The sequence below is a fragment of the Myotis lucifugus genome, unplaced genomic scaffold (assembly GCF_000147115.1).
Source record: "Myotis lucifugus unplaced genomic scaffold, Myoluc2.0 scaffold_76, whole genome shotgun sequence".
NCBI classification, from domain to species: domain Eukaryota; kingdom Metazoa; phylum Chordata; class Mammalia; order Chiroptera; family Vespertilionidae; genus Myotis; species Myotis lucifugus.
Window position 1 is genome coordinate 2363478 of NW_005871124.1, and position 6000 is coordinate 2369477.

The window sequence follows — 6000 nt, forward strand, 5'->3', positions numbered from 1 at the left end:
TATATGAAAAAAAAAAGCCAAGTCCAATCCAGGACCCTGAGACAGGAAGGATAGTGTTCCTGAGAGAGAGAGAGAGAGGAACCCAGGAGGGCCACTGCTGTGACTAAGGACAACGTACTTAAAAGGACCATAGATGAGCTGATTTCAAAAGTCTGGGCTGGTACTCCCACATGGCCATGGCAAAAGTCTTCAAGGGAAAGCGCAGCACCCTATGAGGGTGGGGCTGTTTAAGAAACATGGAATATTGGAAAAGAGAGCAGAGAGGTGACGAGCAAAATGGCTAGAGTAATACAGAGAAAGAAGAAGGGGGTGCTGAGCTTTCAAAGGGACAGTACAGTTACAGTAATCCAGACTCGGTGGTATATTCGGACTTTATAGAGACAGAAGTTAAGGGGGGATATTTAGAAGGGGCATACCTTCATATGGCATCCTTCTCTGCCACACATTTTATGAACAGATATGCCAATATTTTATATGTTGGGATGCATTCACTAGCATGCTTACAAATACTGAAATGACATTAAATGATGAAATAATAAGTGACAAAAGCAACGTAGCAGGTTACAATATTAACACCCAGAAATCTCTGGGATTTTTATTCACCAATAATGAATTCTCAGAAAGAGAAACTAAGCAAACAATCCCACTGACCACTGCAACAACAAAAAATCAAGATACTTAGGAATAAACTAAACCAAGGAGGTAAAAGACTTGTACCCAGAAAATTATAGGACGTTGAAAAAAGAGGTAGAGGAAGATATAAACAAGTAGAAGAATATACCATGTTCATGGATTGGTAGAACAAACATCATTAAAATGTCCATACTACCCAAAGCAATCTACAGATTCAATGCAATCCCTATTAAAATACCAATGGCATATTTCACTGATCTAGAATAAATACTCCAAAAATTTACATGGAATAAAAGACCCCGAATAGCCGCAGCAATCTTGAGAAAGAAGAACAAAGTTGGAGGGATCACAATACCAGATATCAGGTTATACTACAAAGCCCCTGTTCTCAAAACTGCCTGGTACTGGTACAAGAACAGACATATAGATCAATGGAACAGAAGAGACCCAAGAAATTGACCCAAGCCATTATGCTCAATTAATATTTGACAAAGGAGGCAAGAGCATACAATGGAGTCAAGACAGTCTCTTTAATAAATGGTGTTGGGAAAATTGGACAGATACATGCAAAAAATGAAACTAGACCACCAACTTACACCATACACAGAATAAACTCAAAATGGATAAAAGACTTAAATGTAAACTGTGAAACCATAGGCAGCAAAATCTCAGCCATGTCTCATAGCAATATGTTTACCGATACAGCTCCTAGGGTAATGGAAACTAAGAAGAAAATAAACAAATGGGACTACATCAAAATAAAAAGCTTCTGCACAGCAAAAGAAACCATCAACAAAATGAAAAGGGAGCCCACTGTATGGGCAAACATATTTGACAATGATACATCTGTGTCTAATGGCACACTTGTCTAAAAATAGAATTTTCAGTTAAAAAACTAGCCCTCACAGAAAACTTTAGACCAAATGGCTTCATTGGTGAATTATATGGAACAAAGAAATACCATGGATCTTTGAACAACATGGGTTTGAATTCATCATGGAAAAAGAGAGAAGACACAAATTATCAATATCGGGAGGAAAAGAGGAGCTAGCTCTATGAATCTGTCAGATAGGAAAGTTATAATATCACAGACAAGACACATCAGTAAATCCAACAAATAAATTGAACTCGTTGTGCTGGTGACATGGAGGTGTATATTGGATAAAACTCAATAAGCTGTAAACTTTAGATACGTATCAGATTCTATGTTAGTAAATGATGCTTCAGTGAAGTTAATTTAAAGATATAGGTAATTTTTTAATATACTTTATTGATTTTTTTACAGAGAGGAAGGGAGAGAGATAGAGAGTTAGAAACATCGATGAGAGAGAAACATCGATCAGCTGCCTCCTGCACACCCTCCTACTGGGGATGTGCCCGCAACCAAGGTACATGCCCTTGACCGGAATCGAACCTGGGACCCTTCAGGCTGCATGCCGACGCTCTATCCACTGAGCCAAACCAGCCAGGGCGGTAATTTTGAAAAAAATGTTTGACAGACTGGAAGGTGTGACACGCAGCAGACGGGCTGAGTGAAGAAATCAAGAGCACTGATTTTCCAAAAGTAGCCACAGTGACACCTGCTCCCGCATGCTCTTCTAGGACCACCCCATTCCCCATCGAGACCTGGTGCATTTTCTGTTCTCTTGAGTCTAGATCACTGAGGATGATGTGACTTGAGCTCCTCTCTCTCTCTCTCTCTCTCTCTCTCTCTCTCTCTCATCCTTGAAGCTCACCTGCCATGCTGTGAGGAAGCCTGTCCACATGGAGAGGCCATGTGACAAGTGGCCGGGAGTCCCACCTAAAGTGTCTTGATCAGCAGCCAGCATCTACTGGCAGATAGTGAGGAAGGGAGCCTATAGTTCAGGGGTCCTCAAACTACGGCCCGCGGGCCACATGCAAATACAAATATTGTATTTGTTCCCGTTTTGTTTTTTTACTTCAAAATAAGATATGTGCAGTGTGCATAGGAATTTGTTCTTAGTTTTTTTTTAAACTATAGTCCGGCCCTCCAACGGTCTGAGGGACAGTGAACTGGCCCCCTGTTTAAAAAGTTTGAGGACCCCTGCTATAGATGCTTCCAGCTCATGCCCCAGACATCATGGGCCAGAGGAACTATTCCTGCCGGGTCTTGTCCAAATGGAGGCGCCCCGGAATCTGCGAGCATATTAGATAGTTGTTTTATACCACCAAGTTTTGGACTAATTTGTTATGCGGCCATAGTTCCTAGAACACCATGCGGTGAAGCAAAATGTTCTGATCAAAATGGGCCATTAGCGCTCAATAAAAATGCATTCTTGATTTTGTTTCTTGGTGCTCGAATGGCATCTCTAATGATGAGTCACCTTGCACCTTCCCACTTCTTGACATTTCATGTTATTTTAAAACATTTACCACGTATGAAACTTCAGTTTTGCTTAAAAGGCAAGTATCTCTCACAAGGTCAAATTGGAACCCACGCCTTCCTGAAGTTAACTCACTGGTTCTTACTCACGGCACTATAGCTCCTTTTCCAGCGATGTCGCCACAGGCAACCAACTAGGCCATTGTCGCTGCACCTTTACAATCTCTCTTCCTTGTCCAGCTCCATGGTCTTTTTTTTTCTTGCCATTCCTGTTAGTGCTCTTGATTTCTTCACTGAGCGCGTCTGCTGTGTGTGATGCCCGCCACTCTGGCCCGACCCACCCACACAGTTCTCATCGCCCCGGCTGCATGCTGATGAGCAGTGCTGAGGGGACCTGGGTCAGTCATGGTCATGGGCACTGCGACAAGCCCCTAGCACCCGGCCCCAGCTGGGCCTTGAGTCAGCCCAGCACTTTCTCCTCCTATGTCCGTTCCAATCCCCTGAAGGCTCTACAAGGCTCTACCATCAAGGCTACTCTCAGCGGGGGCTCAGCTTCCTACTTCACCCAGAAAATTCAGCCACCAGCTGAGGGACACCCTTGCTTCCTCCTCCTGCCTGCAAGACTCCGCTCTATGAGGACCTCGGGATACGGTGTGCCGGCGGCAGAGAAGCCCACCTCCCAGCTCGGAGTCAGGCCCGCCTGCCACTTGCTGCCTCTCAAAGACCTCCCTCCATCAGAATCAGCCTTTTCCTTTCTCCTTAGCTCTCCGTCCCCCAGCACCGAGAGATGTGGCAAGCCCTCCCACCTTCAGCTCAGCTCTGTCCACAGGCCTCTCCACCTACCACCGTCTCTCCTCTTCCCGCTTTCCCCACTTCCTCCCCACAATCTGGCTTCTAGCCCCACTGCGACACTGGACCTGCTGTAGCCAACGTCCCCACTGATTCCATGTGGCCAAATCCCACAGACATCGCAGCGATGTCCTCGTTTGGCCTCTTGATGGCATTTGAAACCAGAGAAGTTCTTCTCTCAGCCCCCGTGCCAGCATTCTGGGGTGATAACTTTCCTATTGCTCACTCCTTCCCCTGGGCCCTCTTTCTCAGCCCGTTATTTTCTTTAAAGGGAAGTCTTCCTCCAGAAACTCGCCCGGACTGTGTTGGCATTGTGATCCTTGAATGTCTTGCCTTTAAGCAATCGTGGGTATTTCTGGGATTCCCTCTGCTACCTACATGACGATTCTCAACTCTTTTGCTCTAACCTTGGTCCATAGTTTTAGACTCAAATATCTGACTGCCGACTGATCATCAACATTTATCTTTCAGAGGTTCCTCAGACTCAACGTGTTCAAAGCTCATCTGTCTTCCCTGACCCCACCTCCCATCTGATATCGCCCATCTGAATAAAAGAAATCAGGCTGCTACCCAAGTAGGTACAGGAGCCAGACATATGGGCCTTTCCTAGAATTTTCCTCTCCCTTAAGGCCGACACTACCAAGTCCCATGGACCGAACCTCCCTCCTATTGCTTGTATTTAGCTCCTCCTCTCCACCCAGGACCACTGCCAACACGTTATCCCTCTCATCGGACCACTGCAGCTTCCTAGCTGGGTCTCCCTCCTATCCAGCCTCCTCCACCAGAATCTCCACATCTCACGATCTTTCATTTCATCAAATCTGCAAAGTGCCTTTGGAATGTTTAGGGAACATCCACAGGTTTCTGGCTTAGAACAGGAACATGCTGTGGGGGTGTTCTTCAGTCTTCCACACACTGTAACAATCATCACTTTCACACGCATGCCTTCCTAACTACAGGTGACCTCCTTTAGGGTGGGTTCAGTTTTGTTTTCTCAGTATCTGACATATAGTAAGAAATGAACAAAGGTCTGTTAAATAACCCAAGCCAGGCTTCACGTTGGCAGATAAGGCAAAATAAGACTGCTGGTAGCAACAGAATTCCTATTCAATCCTAAGGCAATAAATAGGGAGAACCATTTCCCCTGCATTTTGTTTTTAAGAGAGGAAGGAAGGGAAAGGGAGAGAGAAACATCTATGAGAGAGAATCATTAGCTCCTCCTGCATGCCTCCCGTCCCCCCCCCCCCCCCCCCGGCCACTGGGGATGGAGCCTGCACCCAGGCATGTGCCCTGACTGGGAACCGAAATGTGACCTTCTGGTGCATGGGATGATGCTCAACCACTGAGCCACGCTGGCCATGGCATGATATGTCCTCAAGATTTGAAAACATGATGAAAGTAATCATTAAGAAAGAGAAAATGGCAGTAGGAAGCATAATACATTAGAAGTAGGGTGGGACTGGCGAGTGCCCCAGAAGATTCTTGCAGTATCTGGGCCATAGGAAGATTAGGGCCTGACAGAGGCACTGGCAAGTGGGAATGGAAAAGAGACAAAAGCAAAAGATTCATGTGATTAAAAATGGTCAGATAAATGAGTGGCACCACTCCACAACGTGTCTGTTCGCATGTATGTGATGCCAGCACTGGAGAGAGTCAATCACCACACCCCATTCTTCACACTGGACTTTAAACTCACTTTATTTCCAGACACACATCCTGGCTTTGACTTTGACATACCGAGTAGTAATGCTTTCGCCAAAGCTCATTTGGACACCCAATATTTTTCTGTACAATCTATTTAGGTAATGTGGGAAATCCAAATAGCACAGGGACAAATATGCCGCATGGACCAACCCAATATTCTAGACCAGTGGTCGGCAAACTGCGGCTCGGCAAACCACGGCTCGTGAGCCACATGCGGCTCTTTGGCCCCTTCAGTGTGGCTCTTCCACAAAATACCGACTACTGCGCATGGGCCACAAAGTTTCAATCGCACTGTACGTGTGCACCCGCACGTGGTATTTTGTGGAAGAGCCACACTCAAGGGGCCAAAGAGCCACATGTGGCTCGTGAGCCGCGTTTTGCCGACCATGTTTCTAGACAAAGCATGGCCCTGTTCTGATGAAGTGATGATACTGTAGGTAGAATTTGATTCTTTAAAATGTAAATTGGCT

General features: G+C 45.6%; 1 protein-coding gene across 5 annotated transcripts in view; it reads right to left on the reverse strand.

Annotated features, from left to right (window-relative positions):
* The window catches only part of CASK (calcium/calmodulin dependent serine protein kinase), a 215338-nt gene that overhangs the window by 187674 nt on the left and 21664 nt on the right, over nt 1-6000 (reverse strand). The gene's annotated exons all lie outside the window — the stretch shown is intronic.